The sequence below is a fragment of the Pristiophorus japonicus genome, chromosome 4 (genome assembly GCF_044704955.1).
Source record: "Pristiophorus japonicus isolate sPriJap1 chromosome 4, sPriJap1.hap1, whole genome shotgun sequence".
Lineage (NCBI taxonomy): Eukaryota > Metazoa > Chordata > Chondrichthyes > Pristiophoridae > Pristiophorus > Pristiophorus japonicus.
In genome coordinates this window covers 184,230,866-184,247,593 of record NC_091980.1, presented here as the reverse complement: position 1 = coordinate 184,247,593, position 16,728 = coordinate 184,230,866, and the positions used below count along the sequence as shown (strand labels likewise).

The following is a 16,728-nucleotide window of genomic DNA, read 5'->3' as shown; positions in this document are numbered from 1 at the left end:
TTTCTTATGTGCCTTTGGCCCCTGCAGTGGTTACCACAGCAAAAGGGCCTCCTTGCTCTCATAAAGCATCACTGAAAGGTGTAATATAAAAGTGGGCCAGCTTCTTGCTCACTCTCTTCTCCACCAAACTGCATAAGATTAGTGGGGATTGATCTATCACCAATCTAAGCACAGAAGTCGGGCCTATACACTGGTGACAAGGAATGTCAGAGAGGGACTGTACTTACTGTGCAGTGAAAAGCCAAGTGGAGCTGCTTCCCATTATCCCCTTGCTGTTTAACTAATTTGCTTAGTTCCCAGTTTAACCAATTTTGATGGGTTAATGATGGTATTAGGAGTCACCAGTCATTTTCTCTATCTGAACAGCGGTAAGATGTTCACAATGGGATGGATTCATTGCATTTAATAAGTAAGCTTCCTTTTTTTTGCTGCTGCTTTCACATCTCATGTGATTTGAATCTCAGTCTATCCTGGGGCTTGCTCTGAAATGTGCATGTCATAGCCTCTGTTCCCAACAGCTACCTTGGCTTGGGAAACTCCTGTGACTGTAACACTGGTACAGTGTGGTGCTGCATCAGTTCTCTTTGGCAGCTTGCCAGGGAACTCATTCCAAAGAACAGAAGATGTGGTGAGCTTTCTCATTACTGGAACTTGTTGGGAGTGTCCTGGATGGAGGCACAGTCGGCTTGTTATTGGCGACACAAAGGTTAAAGGTCTAAAATGTTAGAGCACAGTATGGATCCGTTTTTTAGCAACCCTCTTTTCCTGGGGGTCAACAAACCAACCAAAATAAATTAGATTTTGGCTTCCACTTTGAAACTGCTAAAATCAGCTGCAGCTTGCATTTCCTATTATCAGTTTATTCAGAACAGCATGAACAGCCTCCACCTTCTCAATTACTCATGTCTTTGAGGCAAACACTCACTGGAAGGGATAATTAACATGGTTGTTGCAAAAAACTATCAGGCTAACCCATGCTCCAAATGAAAATTGATCAAAAAACACTCCCCAACAAACAGGACATATATAAAAGGCAAGAGTCGGATTTGGGAGCTGTGCCATATGAGAAGGTGATATACCCTGTGGATATGGGACTAAGCTACATACTGCTGAAAAAGCAACAGCCACAGATGAGACTATTTTGGTTTGTGCAGAAACTGCCTTTGATTCAAGTGCTTGGCTCCTCAAGTGATTTGAGATTTGATGAGCTTACCGGCTGAAGTCTACGGGCTAGAACCTCCATTTTTATGCTTTTGGGCGATATTTTCGGCGTGGGTGATTGCAAAAGGGTTTTCAGATCGCCGGCTTCTCGCTCATTCTCAAGGCACCCAGTCTCCATTTTTGAAAATGGGCATTACCGCGAGCGTTAGCGTAAATTTTTTTTGACCTTCTGCCGTAAAGTGTCGCCATCCTTAGCAAGGGTATGGCAACACTCGATTCTCGCGATTCAGGAGCTGAAGGATCATCATGACATACGTAGAAGAGGAGACAGAGAGAGAGGGAACTCAGGGGCATTGAAAGCGTGTGTGACTGTGGTGTGTGCTTGTTTGGCTGTTGTGGGAGGCACGAGGGAGATTCACCAGTAGTAAAAAGCCTACTAAGCACCAAGAACATAGTTGGCACCGAGTTTTTGTCCAACAAATAATATATAACATGGAAGGAATGGAGGAGGCCCTGGAGCTGGTAGCCAGGAACACTGGTGGCAGAGGGCTCCCAGTGGTCCCGGAGCGCGGCACTGCACCCCAAGGTGCTGCACCCCCATTGCCAACCACACATGAGAACCAGCAGCAACATCTTGCTTCTGGCTCGGAGCACATTCCCACCTCAGGATCGTCCTCTCCTGTATCCGTCCAAGCATCCTCCCACCCCAACGCCCTCCCAGCCCCCGACCAATGAAGCTTCGCCTGAGGAGTTCCTCGGCCAAGCGGTTTGGAGTCAGGAGGGGAAGGGGAAGAGGTAGAGGTGGGGAGGAGAAGAGAAGGAGGGGGGGGGGGGCGGAGGGTTGGTTTGTACAGAAATACTGATGATTTCAGACTAATGTTCGGTTTAAATGTTTTTTATTTAACAAAACCTTGTAGCGCATTGGCTTAGATAGCTGCACCGTTACACGCTCGTGATACCTGAACATCAAAGGGTATAATTACACTTAACTTCAATCAACTTAACCTTTAACTGTCACCAGGGTGATGCCCACCATTGATGTGTCACCTGTACACCCAATAGTGTGGCAGCCATGTAAATAACACCAACATTCTTTCAGTCAAAGCGATCATTGATGAGCTGCTGACATAAGGCTATTGCAGCTATCATGTCACCACGGGCCCTTTCATGTGATCTACAGGGTGGCGGGGCATGGCTTCAGCGTCAGCCAGATTGTCTGGGCTGATGTCGTGTCCGCCTCCTCATCCTCCTCTTCCTTTCTCTGGTGAAGTGGACTGTCAGACTCATCAGGCAATTCTTGTCCCCTCCTGATAGCCAAGTTGTGCAGCATGGAGCATACCACCACGAATTGAGCTACCTGCTCAGGGTGGTATTGGAGCTCGCCTCCTGAGTGATCCAGGCATCTAAAGTGCTGTTTCAGCACTCCAGTGGTTTTCTCCACGATATTGTGAGTTGCTCTGTGGTTCTCATTATATCACCTCTCAGCTTTGGTGTGGGTGTCACGCAGGAGTCATCAGCCAGGTGGCGAGGCCATATCCTTTGTCACCAAGTATCCAGCATATTGTGGCTGATTGTTGAATAAGTCAGATACAGTGCTCTCACGCAGGACGTGAGCATCATGGATGCTACACGGAAATTGAACATTCACTGCCAGCATAATTTTCTGGTGGTCGACAACCAGGTGGTCATTCAGGGAGTGGAATCCCTTGTGGTTCCTGAAAACCTCTGCATCCTGAAAAGGTGCCCGCATCGCGATGTGCATACAGTCTATTGCTCCCTGCACCTTGGGGAAGTTTGCAATTCTGGAGAATCCTAGAGCCCTCTCACTCTGTGCCTCCCTGGTCATAGGGAAGCTGATCAAATCCCTCCTGCATGCACACAGGGCTTCAGTGACATGTCTAATGCAGCGATATGTGGCATGCTGAGAAAGTCCGCAAATGTCGCCAGCTGTGGCCTGAAAAGAACCCGAGGCATAGAACGACAGTGCTGCGGTGACTTTGACCTCGACAGACAGTGCAATACTGATGGTGCTGGCAGGCTGCAGATCTGCCCTTATCAGATGACATACCTCAGTGATAACCTCTTTGTGGAAGCGCAGTTTCCGAAGGCAGGTGGTATTGGGCAAGTCAAGGTAAGAATGCTTCTCCTTGTACTTGCGGGGGGTGTAACATCTGGTCCTCCTCATCTGTCTGTCATGTCTTACATTGGGCACATAATGCAGTGGAGCGTTCCTTCGGCGATCTTGAGTTTGCTGCATGTAATTGGTCACCAAGACAGGGTGAGAAAGGATAGACCCCATTGCAGTAGCTCTCTGTTTTCCACCGATTGGTCACAAAGAAGGAACGTACCGATGAAGACACCTTCAATTCCAGTCAATCACAATATGGTCAAGATGTTTGTAGAGATGTTCACATCAACTCCAATGACCTGCAGATTACATCTGAACTCCACCGAGGTTGAAGCACAGCAGCCTTTTAAACATGTGATCTAAAACATGGCGTCCATAACGCTGTGATTAGTTCCACTTTTTCTGGGCATTTTTTTGGCGAGCGATATTGTGGGTGATATGTGTGCGAGGTGGTGAAATTGACGCGGGGCGATCTCATGGCCGCTAGTTTCGATAAATATGCTCTTTACGACAAAAAAAAGTGGGCGGGCGGTATTATTGAATCTCAGCATTAAATCAGTGTGGAAATTAACGCTGGGCAGTATTTTGGGCTTTGATTTTGCCCATTCTGCTGATTCCGCCCCAAAAAAGTGGGCGGGCGGTAATATTTTTTCCTGGCGTTAAGCACATGAGGAAAGTTTCCATTTTGTGCCAACATGGGCGATATATGGGTGTTACACGCCATTTCAGCGGTAAAATGGGCGTTAAGTGGGCATTAAGCATGCAAAAGAAATGGAGGTCTAGGCCTATGTCCTGCCCAACTGTGAATTTTGAAACATAGGTAGTATACATGGACAACAAACTGCACGTGTATGTATCAGACTCCAAAATAAGAGTATCTGGTACCCCAATATGAATCATGTGACATATCACCTCAGTCAGGACATAACAGCAAGCAATGCAGTATGTAGCCTTTCCCATTCCACACTATCACACTCAGGCTGCTGGTAACGTCGGTACCATTGGTAGTTGTAATGTATTTGCTTTATGGGTTCTTTACTTAAAAATTCATAGCAACACATTGCTATTAGGAACTTGTTAGTTTATTATCAAAAGGTGTAACAATCACACTACACATTACCAGTTCATCCACCAGGCTCACAACCACATGCCTCATCGTGGACCCCCTGAACCCAACTGGCTGGGGTTTTATTGAGTCTTGTGAACATCACGTGACTGGCTAAACCACTCCCAACTCAACAGCTCTACATTATTGTTAAACTAGCAAGAAGACACATGATTTCAGGAATCCTGTCTCTGGCCCACTGGCCTCTATTATTACTGATGAACAAACAAAACACAAGTTTACTATAGGGATCATTCCGGAATGTTCTGGATCCGAACCTAATCAAAGGTATTGCTATTTTCAGCCAACATTAGCAGCCTCCAAATCGTGGAAGCTGATGTACATCCTGTCTGGAGAAATGTGCAGGTGCTTGTTGACCAGGTCAAACAGCACCTTGGAGTAGGTTTTGTTAGACTTGCCGCCGATTTTGCCGATGCTGGAGCGATGGCAGATGGCACAGGGCTCGGTGGAACCGCCGAAGTGCATCATCTGGTCCGGCACGATGTGCACCGCGATATACTGCACGGGTTTGCGCAGCTCCTTGGACAGCACCGCCGTCAGCTCCTCCCCCAGGACGTCCGGGATGGTGGAACGGCTCAGGTTTGTGTTGAGCACGAATGTCGGCATGTCTGCTCCTGCTCCTGCTCCCGCGATCAGCGATTGAACCGGCTACAGTCAGCGTGCTCTACAAACCTATCAGCATACTCACAGGTGCATACATTATAGTAGTCATCTTTAACTCACCCAACAGATATTCAGTCAATAATACTATGCAGAAATTTCTCTTCCTATGAGGGACCGTCCATAGTTTCCAAAAGCTGAATGAGTATTCTGACCAGGATGAAGGGGCAAGGATTAAAGCTGTTTAGAGGCATTGAAAATAAGATATATTTTTTTTGTTGCAGTAAATGCTAATTTTATGGGGTGGTAGGCAAGAAATCATCGAATCTTATAGCACAGGAGGAAGCTATTCAGCCTCGTGCCTCGGCCGTCTCGTTGAACGAGTTGTATAATTTAGACCCACACCCCAGCTTTGTCCCTATAACCCTGCAAATTAGGGTCTTCAATTGCATGCCCAATTGCCTTTTGAAAGTTCCTGTGGAATCTACCCTCACCGCCCTTTCAGGTAGTGCATTCCAGATCGTAACAACCCTCTGTGTGGAAAAAAAATCTTCTCCTTTCCTCTCTAGTTCTTCTGCCAATTATTTTAAATCTATGACGTCTGGTTGCTGACCCGCTTGCCAGAGAAAACAGTTTCTCCCTATTTACACTATCAAAATCCCTCTTAATTTTGAACACCTCTATTAAACATTCAATAAGGTGCCACACAAAAGGTTACTGCAGAAGATAAAGGTACGCGGAGTCAGAGGAAATGTATTAGCATGGATAGAGAATTGGCTGGCTAACAGAAAGCAGAGAGTCGGGATAAATGGGTCCTTTTCGGGTTGGAAATCGGTGGTTAGTGGTGTGCCACAGGGATCGGTGCTGGGACCACAACTGTTTACAATATACATAAATGACCTGGAAGAGGGGACAGAGTGTAGTGTAACAAAATTTGCAGATGACACAAAGATTAGTGGGAAAGCGGGTTGTGTAGAGGACACAGAGAGGCTGCAAAGAGATTTAGATAGGTTAAGCGAATGGGCTAAGGTTTGGTAGATGGAATACAATGTCGGAAAATGTGAGATCATCCACCTTGGAAAAAAAAACAGTGAAAGGGAATATTATTTGAATGGGGAGAAATTACAACATGCTGTGGTGCAGAGGGACCTGGAGATCATTGTGCATGAATCCCAAAAAGTTAGTTTGCAGGTGCAGCAGGTAATCAGGAAGGCGAATGGAATGTTGGCCTTCATTGCGAGAGGGATGGAGTACAAAAGCAGGGAGGTCCTGCTGCAACTGTACAGCGTATTGGTGAGGCCGCACCTGGAGTACTGCGTGCAGTTTTGGTCACCTTACTTAAGGAAGAATATACGAGCCTTGGAGGGGGTACAGAGACGATTCACGAGGCTGATTCCGGAGATGAGAGGGTTACCTTATGATGATAGATTGAGTAGACTGGGTCTTTACTCGTTGGAGTTCAGAAGGATGAGGGGTGATCTTATAGAAACATTTAAAATAATGAAAGGGATAGACAAGATAGAGGCAGAGAGGTTGTTTCCACTGGTCGGGGAGACTAGAACTAGGAGGCACAGCCTCAAAATACGGGGGAGCCAATTTAAAACCGAGTTGAGAAGGAATTTCTTCTCCCAGAGGGTTGTGAATCTGTGGAATTCTCTGCCCAAGGAAGCAGTTGAGGCTAGCTCATTGAATGTATTCAAGTCACAGATAGATAGATTTTTAACCAATAAGGGAATTAAGGGTTATGGGGAGCGGGCGGGTAAGTGGAGCTGAGTCCACGGCCAGATCAGCCATGATCTTGTTGAATGGCGGAGCAGGCTCGAGGGGCAAGATGGCCTACTCCTGTTCCTAATTCTTATGGTCTTATGTACTCCCCATAACCTTCTCTGCTCTAAGGAGAACAACTGTAGCTTCTCTAATCTCTCCACAGAACTGAAGTCTCTCAACCCTGTTCTCATCGTGATAAACCTCTTCTGCTCCAAGGCCTTGACATGCTTCCTAAAGTGTGGTGCCCACATCGGTACACAATACTCGAGTGAGGCCTAATCTGTGATTTGTAAAGGTTTAGCATGACTTCCTTGTTTTTGTATTCAATGCCCCTATTTACAAAGCCACGTTTCCCATATGCTTTCCTAACTGTCTTATCAACTTGCCCTGCCACCTTCAAAGGTCCCTCTGATCCCTCTGCTCTTGCATCCCCCCCGCGCGCCCCCATCAAAATAGTAGCATTTAGGTTATACCGCCTCTCCATGCTGTTCCTCTCAAAGTCACTTCACACTTATCCATATTAAATTGCAGCTGCCATCTGTCTGCCCATTTCACCAGCCTATCTAAGTCCTCCTGAAGTCTGCCAATATCCTCCTCATTATTTACTGTGTTGCAAAGATTTGTATCATTCACAAACTTCGAAATTGTGCTTCCTATACCCAAGTCATTTAGAAAAGCAGTGGTCCTAACACCCACCCCTGGGGGACCCAACTGCATACTTCTCTCATCAGAACATAAGAAATAGGAGCAGGAGTAGGCCATTTGGCCCCTCGAGCCCGCTCGGCCATGATCTGATCTTGGCCTCAACTCCACTTCCCTGCTCCACTCCCCATAACCCTCAACTCCCTTATCATTCAAAAATCTGTTTATCTCCACCTTAAATATATTCAATGACCCAGCCAATCAGAAAACTATCTGTTCACCACTACTTTCTGCCTCCTATCCTGTAGCCAATTACATATCCAAGTTTCCCTTTAATGTGGTTTCATTTACCGACTAAGTCTGTTATGTGATACTTTATCAAATGCCTTTTGAAAGTCTATGTTTGCAACATCGACTGCGTTCCCTTCATCGGGCCCCACCCCCGCGATTGACCCTCCTCCTGGGGTCAGGGATCAGACCTACCTGGTCCTGTTATGGAGTGCTCCCCACTCGACAAGAAGCCAAACCTTTCAATCGGGCTGACTTCCAGGTAGAGTTAAATCTCCACAGCATGTAGGGAAACCCAGACTTATGGGTTTCCCGTCAAAAACTCTGTCCCCCACCTATGTAATCTGCCGCTATTAATATCCAGCCCTTTGTGTCTGATTTTTTTGTGTTTTCCGTTGTTCACAGCTGAAAGAGAACTTCCTCCCGAGCTCCCAGCTTAAGAGACTTTCTAACACATTGAGCATGAGGTGTTTATCAATTATCTAGATATACTAACAAATTGCTTATTATTACAGTCATCAGAGAAAATAAACTTCCGTTTGCATATTAACCACCTGCCATTTAAGTGCCTTTTTTTTCTAAACTTTTGTGAATGAAGTTTTCTTTAAATACCCAACATTAAAAGAGTTCGCAACGGCCCTCCCCATTAAAAGAAGGGGAGGGACTTTGTGTGGTGTCAGAGTGACGCAGCACATCCATGTCACACTGGTGCGTGCTCTTCCCACACCAGCGCTAAAAAAACATTTAATTCAAACTATGCATTACAAACTCAGCATGGGGCAAATTCGGCCCCATAGAGTACAAAAGTGTGGAAATTATAATGAACCTGTATGAAACACTGGTTTGGCCCCAACTGGAGTATTGTGTCCAATTCTGGGCACCGCACATTAGGAACAACAGTGCAGCACTCCCTCAGTTCAGCATTCAAAGTGTCAGGCTAGATTTTGCGCTCAAGTTTCTGGAGCGGGACTTGAATCCACAACCTTCTGACTCAGAGGTGAGAGTGTGACCACTGAGCATTGCGCTGATGCGTGACAGCATCCCGCCCCTTACTTTAAAGGAGAGGGCTGCTGCGAACTCTGCAGTGGCTTTCCTGGCGCCCGTTGGGCCATCAGGGAGGGTTGCACCCTCAAGAGGAGGTGATGGGCTGCATGTTGGCAGCCTGGCCAAACTAATGGCTGCCATTGTCTGGCCGACTGCAAAGTCAGTCGACAAAAAAAGATGGTGGCCGCGGTGCTTGGCCCTCCCCTTTAAGGGCGGCCGGGGCACCCCAGCTTCATGACCCGCTTTCATTGGCATTGCCCCACGCCAAATTCCCCTGCAGGGCACAAACGAGTCGGTACGAGATGATAAGGGGTTGATGCACACAGCGATGACATCATCAGCGTGTGTGCCCCCGCTCGGGGTGAAAAGTCAGGGGTACAGCGCAAACCCGTTTTTGCCCACGTTATCCTGGGAGCAATTCCGGGAGGCAGGTCGCTTCCTCCACCCGCCCCTGGGTGATAAATCATTAGTGCCCCATTAGCACCTCCCGGAGGCGCTAACAGGGCTATAAAATGGGCCAATTTCACATTGCTGTTTTTGGAGCTTGCTGTGCGCAAATTGGCTGTCATGTTTCCTACATTACAACTTCAAAAAGTACTTCATTGGCTGTAAAACACTTTGCCACATCTTGAGGTCGTGAAAGATGCTACATAAACACTTGCGCACTTCAGCTGAGGTTTATTATTCCGTGGGATACAAGTAGGAGGTGGAGGGAGATTGAGGGACAATGAAAATCAAAAATAGTATAATCAAGCTTAATGCATTTCTTTAAAAGTCTGACTTTCAACCTTCATTAGCATGTTTCAGGTTTCACATAGAAAACTCCAAGTCAGTCAGAATGATATAAGGGCTATAGTTCCTCCCTTGACGGTCCATATTTATCAGTTTGAAAATAGTATTCAGAGCTGGGTGCTGGAGAGGGGGGTGGGGTAAAATCCTAGGTTCAGCACGATGGTGACTGGCTCACTGTACGCAAGGAGATTTAATTGTGCACTGAATCCATCGCTGATTTTTTAAAAATTGCTGTATCACTGCTAAATAAAGAACAAAGAAGGAAATAATTGCATTTATATAGCACCTTTCACAACCTCGTGATGTCCCAAAGCACTTTACAGCCAATGAAGTACTGTTGAAGCTTAATTACTGTTATAATGTAGGAAATGCGGCAGCAAGCTCCCGCAACCAGCATTGTGATAATGACTAGATTATCATCATCATAGGCAGTTCCTCGGAATCGCCGAAGACTTGCTTCCACTCTTAAAATGAGTCCTTAGGTGGCTGAACAATCCAATACGAGAACCACAGTCCCTGTCACAGGTGGGACAGATAGTCGTTGAGAGAAAAGGTGGGTGGGACAGGTTTGCCGCCAGATCATCTGTTTTTTAAACAATGTTGGTTGAGGGATAAATATTGGTCAGGACACATGGAAAACTGCCCTGCTCTTCTCTTCAAAAGTTGTCATGGAATTTTTTTTACATCCACCTGAAAGAGCAGATGGAGCCTCGGTTTAACATCTCATCCAAAAGATGGCACCTTCAACAGTGCAGCACTCCCTCAGTATTGCATTGGAGTGTCAGCCTGGATTATATGCTCAAGTCTTTGGAGTGGGACTCGAAATCATAACCTTCTGATTTGAGAGGTGAGAGTGCCACCAATGAGCCATGGCCGACAGGTACAAGTACTTGTAATTCCTTTTAGAAAAAAAAGACGATGACAGTCTCCACAGGGTACTATGGCTTTACAAACCCCTGAGTGACATGCACATCATGCCTGATGCCACAGGATACTAACAGCTAGGGCTGGACAGTCACATCGATCATTCAGTGGCTGTTCACCATACCTCTGCTATCGTTAAATCTACCTCTTCATTAGTCATTTGCAACGTGGCATTAATGGCCATTTCCTGGCTCTGTGTAGATCAAAATAAAATGTTAGTAATCACAAAGTAACAGCCTTGATTATTAAAACAAACTGATTTGTCATTGTGGTTATATTTCAGTCATTTTTGTGGCAATTTGTCAAAGGAAAATTGCAGAGCTGGGAAAAAAAAGTCACACTTGATAAAACATTAGGTGTAAGCTAAAAAAATATAAAGTGAATTTATTACACTTCATAGCCTTGCACTCTCAGCACCTGCATTAGTCCCTTTATTCCTGTTCTCTATTTAGAAAATAAACATTTGTATTTACTTTATTTTGTACCTGGTGAATGTGATCAATAATTCTGGAACATACTGGTCAGTGGCTAAAAGCCAGGCCTCGCAATGTCCTCTTTGGCCCCTTTAATGCAGTTACATTTAACTCAGTCCCAGGACCATTGTATTCTCAACTGTGTGCTTTTTTTTTACATAGAATTACATAGAACGAACAGCACAGAAACAAGCCATTCGGCCCAACGAGGCAATGCCGGTATTTATGCTCCAGAATGAGTTTCCTCCCACCCCATTTCATCGAATCCCATCAACATATCCTTCTATTCCTTTCTTCCTCATGTGCTTTATAGCTTACCCTTAAATGTGTCCATGCTAATTGCCTTAACCACTCCATGTGGTCGCACGTTCCACATTCTAACCACTCTGCAGGTTATGGCACTTCAAGTGCATATCCAAGTACTTTTTAAATGTAATGATGGTTTCTGCCTCTACCACCCTTGAGTTCCAGACCATCACCACCCTCTGGGTGAAAAGAAGTTCTCCTCAAACTCCCCTCTAATCCTTATATCAATTACTTTAAATCTAGAGAATTTACAGCACAGAAATCGGCCATTTGGCTCAACTGATCTATGCCAGCATCTATGCTCCACATGAGCCTCCTCCCACCCCTCTTCATCTCACCTCATCAGCATATCCTTCTATTCCTTTCCCCCTTATGTACTCATCGAGCTTCTCCTTAAATCCACCCATGTTATTCGCCCCACCCAAACCATGTAGCACCATATTCCACATTCTAACCACTCTCTGTGTAAAGAAGTTTCTCCTGAATTCTCCTCCATTGGATTTATTAATGACTATCTTTTATTTATACCCTTTAGTTTTTAAACTGGTAATTTAACTCAGGCCACCACCAGGATGGTAATTGGAAATGTCAGTTGTGCAGTGGTCCTGAGGAGTTGTTGGAGCAGAGTAGAAGAAACATGACTTTGCATCGAATCCGTGATATGTCTGATCTGGGGGTGCTGTTTGACGCTCCCAAAGTGGGAGAATGCTGCATTTCTCAGATCCTCATCTCAACAATAAAAATATCAAGCCTCTACTTTTTTTAAGTTTTGCAAAATATCATTCTTGTTTTTGAATTCTATGTTACATTTATTAGGCTAAGACGTTATTAACAAAATGCTAACCTATTTTAGCTGATCAGTGAAAATGGTGTTTGTGGAACCAATGGCTGTTTTTGCAGAATTTGGCGATGGGCGTTGACAGGTGTCTGTTGTCTCCATGGCTAAATAGTGAATATGCAATTTTCTACCTTCCCGTTGAGCAAGTACTTTAAACGAGAAAGGGAAACATAGAACAACAGAAGTTTACAGTGGAGAAGAAGTCCATTCCATCCATCATGCCTGTGCTGGCTGATTGCTGCAGAATCCAAAACTAGTCCCACTGCCTTGCTCTCTAGCCTTGTGTTTTCTTCTACTTCCTATCTGTATTCAGTTTTCCTTTAAATGGTCTCTGCCTCAACCACCCACTGTGGCAAAGCATTCCATGCTCCAATAACCCTATTTTCTTTATGACAAAAATGGAAAACCAAGCAGCAAACATCCTGATAAGTCGGCCATAAATGTTCTGTTCTGTGAGCAGAGCTCACCTTTCTTTTATTTAAAAAGAGTTTGTCTTCAGACAAAATAATATTTAGCTTCCTCCGCTCCACATTTACTGAAGTAATTTATCAGTGCTGGTGTCACGGTGACCATGACTATCAAATGTGTTGCTGCATTTTATTTCCCATTTGATTGATAGTTAAACCTGATGCTCCAGCATACATTTGGAGTGGGGGAATGCAGGAGATAAAAGCCATTGTGGCTATTAATTTGTACATCAGGAACCTGCTAGCAAAAACTGCAGATTTATTGATACAATGTTCTTGTCCCTTTCCAATTTATATGCAAATGAAATTGAAATCACTCGGATTGATCAGCTGGATGTACAAATCTCCGTTTCCTCCTCACTGCCTCTTCAACAGCTTTCACTGCACAGTAGCCATTAATTATAAGATTGTGGATAGACCCACATCTCAGACACTTGGAGAATGTCAACAGGCATCCTGATGCAAATTGCAGGCCTGAATGAAAATGCACAGCACCAGGAAATATGAGACTGGTTGTTATCTGGGTATCACATACGAATGTAAGGGTTAAACCTGAGAATTGAAGCAATTTCTCCTCCCTTCATGTTACAAGCATGACATCTTAAATGTCAATAACTAGCCCCTTTCTGTCCTCATTCTGTCAGTTTTCTACTCCTCGTCTCCCAAACATGCTATAAGCTTAATAAATTGCAGTGTTGTCTTCTAAAGGGAGAGCTGAAGTCCATTTCTTTTTTATTTACCCTGTTTTTGTTTACAATGTTGTTTACCCTCTAATGAAACCTATAGCATGTAGTGAGTGTACCATATATTTACATGCATGTTCAACACTGACATGCTCCTTTTTTAGAAGACGCTCTTCCATTTGGTAAGCTCACAGCTTGGTCACAAAGGCCATGTTACACCCCTTTAAAGACTTCTGGATGAGAAAAATAAAACTATCCAGCTCTCTTGGTAAGGCTGGAGGTGAACAGTATTATCTTGTGACGGTTCTGACAGCTTCTGATTGTTCAGGAATGACAGGCTCTTTCTTTGGCATGCTGGCGATGAGTGAATCATCTTGCCCCATTGAGAAAGGGTGCTCTGTCACAACTGTGTCTACTGCTCTGGACTATAACAGATAACAGTACGGAGCAGTCTGGCTTGTCCTTCAGAGCAGGAAAGAAACAGTTGCAAATATAACATAAGATGAAGGTACAAGTAGGTTCAAAATGTAAAACTGGAAGAAGTCAACAATTAAGAACAGAACAGAAGGAAAAATCAAGGACAAGGAGCAATCATTTAGCTCACCTCTCTACTGTCTCAACTTACCCAACCCCGTATACAGTAATATCTCAACTCACCCAGCGTAGCATCCAACTGTATCCTGGACTTATTCGATTCTACTACCTTACCTCCAAATGTTTCTTGGTCTACAAATAAAGATTTATTTTCAAGGATCTGTTCGAAATGTACTTTTCATTGGTTTAAATTTAAATTCTACTGATCCGACTGAACTTGAAGTAATATTCTGGGTCCACCTTAACGATTCCATTTACAATGTTATGCACCTCAGAAGATTGGCCTTAAACTACCTACTCTCTCTCTCTCTCGATTTTACTTGTAGCTCATCCCCATTATATTTAGGTTATTTCCTGTTGCTCTTCTCTGCACCCTTTCCAATGGATGTATGATATTTTTGTAATATGATGACTAAAATTTCATAGTTTTCCAAGTAAGGTCTGACTCATGTATTATAAAGACTTAGCATAGTACATTTATACTTCAATATTCTGGCTACATGGTTGCACATTCTATTTGCCTTTTTAATTACCTCTTCACATTGAAAGTGATGAGTTAACAGTCAACACCACAACCCTTTGGATCTTGTTTCCATAATGCTGCACACAACCAAATACTGACCAGGATATTTATTAAAGTGTTTTGACGAGTAATTCAGGGAGGGAAACATCAATTCCTTAATTCACTAAAGCTAGCAAATAAAAAAATGAACTGGGCCTATTTTCTTAATGAGAACACTTAGAACATTTAAAGCTAATGAAAAATAATTAAGTGGAGAGCAGCCAGCATTTAATACCATTTGGCTCATGTTTGTTTGTTACAAAATTCCCACTATGAGAATCCAATTTTCCTCCTGAAACACATTTGCCTCATCAATCTTTAGATTGGTGCAATACTACTGCTCTCTAGGGTTCCTTTCAATGGATAAACTGTATTAAAAAAACATCAAGCATGTAGCCGATAGTCTTGTTGTATATTGGCTGAGTGTAACTGTTGCTTTTCAATATATGGTTCCATGTTCTATTTATTTATTTCCTTCCTTCCTTCCTTCCTTCCTTCCTTCCTTCCTGCCCCCCTTTCTTCCCTCCACGAATGCATTGAATTATGGTGAGATAGAGTTGTATGGGCAGATTGCGCCTTGTTCAAGTAATCATTCTATATGTGTAATACTAGTGTGTTGGCAGATTAGTCAACCATGGGAGGCAAGCCTGGGTGTTATCTTGCCTGACACCCACATACACACTTTCCAGTAGGATTTGGCTGTATATTTTTTGTCCCTCTGTAGCTCAGGGGTGACCAAGCTAGTTTTAATACTCTATCATCATCCTGGCTGAGATTAACTATCAGCACAGACCGTGGATCAAATCTAGAATATTCCTGGTCTGTATGGCTTAGTACTTTAAAAATAAATTATTCTCGTGATGTGGGCGTCGCTGGCAAGGCCAACATTTATCGGCCATCCCTACTTGCCCTTGAGAAGGTAGTAATGAGCTTTCTTGAACCGCTGCAGTCCTTGTGGTGAAGATACTTCTGTAGTGCTGTTAGGGAGGGAATTCCAGAATTTTTACCTAGCGATGATGAAGGAACAGCGATATATTTCCAAGTCAGGATGGCTTGTGATTTTGAAGGGAGCTTGAATGTGACAGTGTTCCAATGCACCCGTTACCCTTGTCATTCCAGGTGATGGAGGTCGTGAAGTAGGGAGGTGCTGTCGAAGAAGCCTTGGCGAGTTGCTGCAGTGCATCCTATAGGTAGGACACACTGCAGCCATGGTGCGCCGATGGTGGAGGGAGTGGATATTTGTGATGGTGGTTGGGCTACCGATCAAGTGGATCGCTTTGTCCTGGATGGTGTTGAGCTTCTTGGGTGTTGTTGGAGCTGCACTCATCCAGGCAAGTGGAGAGTACTCCAAAAAACAAGATTTTTCTCTTGTAGATGGTGGAAAGGCTTTGGGGATTCAGGAAGTGAGTCACTCACTGCAGAATAAGAACATAAGAAATAGGAATAGGAGTAGGCCATACGGCCCCTCGAGCCTGCTCCACCATTCAATAAGATCATGGCTGATCTGATCTTGGATTCAGCTCCACTTCCCTGCCCGCTCCCCATAACCCCTTATCCCCTGATCGTTTAAGAAACTGTCTATTTCTGTCTTAAATTTATTCAATGTCCCAGCTTTCACAGCTCTCTGAGGCAGTGAATTCCACAGATTTGCAACCCTCTGAGAGAAGAAATTTCTCCTCATCTCAGTTTTAAATGGGCGGCCTTTTATTCTAAGATCATGCCCTCTAGTTCTAGTCTCCCCCACAGTGGAAACATCCTCTCTGCATCCACCTTGTCAAGCCCCCTCATAATCTTATACGTTTCAATAAGATCACCTCTCATTCTTCTGAATTCCAATGAGTAGAGGCCCAATCTACTCATCCTTTCCTCATAAGTCACCCCCCTCATCCCTGGAATCAACTTAGTAAAACTTCTCTGAACTGCCTCCAAAGTAAGTATATCCTTTCGTATATATGGAAACCAAAACTGCACGCAGTATTCCAGGTGTGGCCTCACCAATACCATGTATAAGTAGCAAGACTTCCCTGCTTTTATACTCCATCCCCTTTGCAATAAAGGCCAAGATTCCATTGGCCTTCCTGATCACTTGCTGTACCTGCATACTATCCTTTTGTGTTTCATTCACAAGTACCCCCAGGTCCTGCTGTACTGCAGCACTTTGCAATCTTTCTCCATTTAAATAATAACTTGCTCTTTGATGTTTTCTGCCAAAGTGCATGACCTTGCACTTTCCAACATTATACTCCATCTGCCAAATTTTTGCCCCCTCACTTAACCTGTCTATGTCCTTTTGCAGATTTTTTTGTGTCCTCCTCACATATTGCTTTTCCTCC

The 16,728-nt window shown here is 44.3% G+C and overlaps 1 protein-coding gene and 1 pseudogene across 2 annotated transcripts in view; one reads left to right on the top strand and one right to left on the bottom strand.

Moving 5' to 3' along the window:
* slc8a3 (solute carrier family 8 member 3) overlaps positions 1–16,728 on the top strand; it is an 810,619-nt gene that overhangs the window by 213,916 nt on the left and 579,975 nt on the right. The window lies entirely within an intron of this gene.
* Positions 4,695–5,021, bottom strand: LOC139263187 (macrophage migration inhibitory factor pseudogene; annotated as a pseudogene).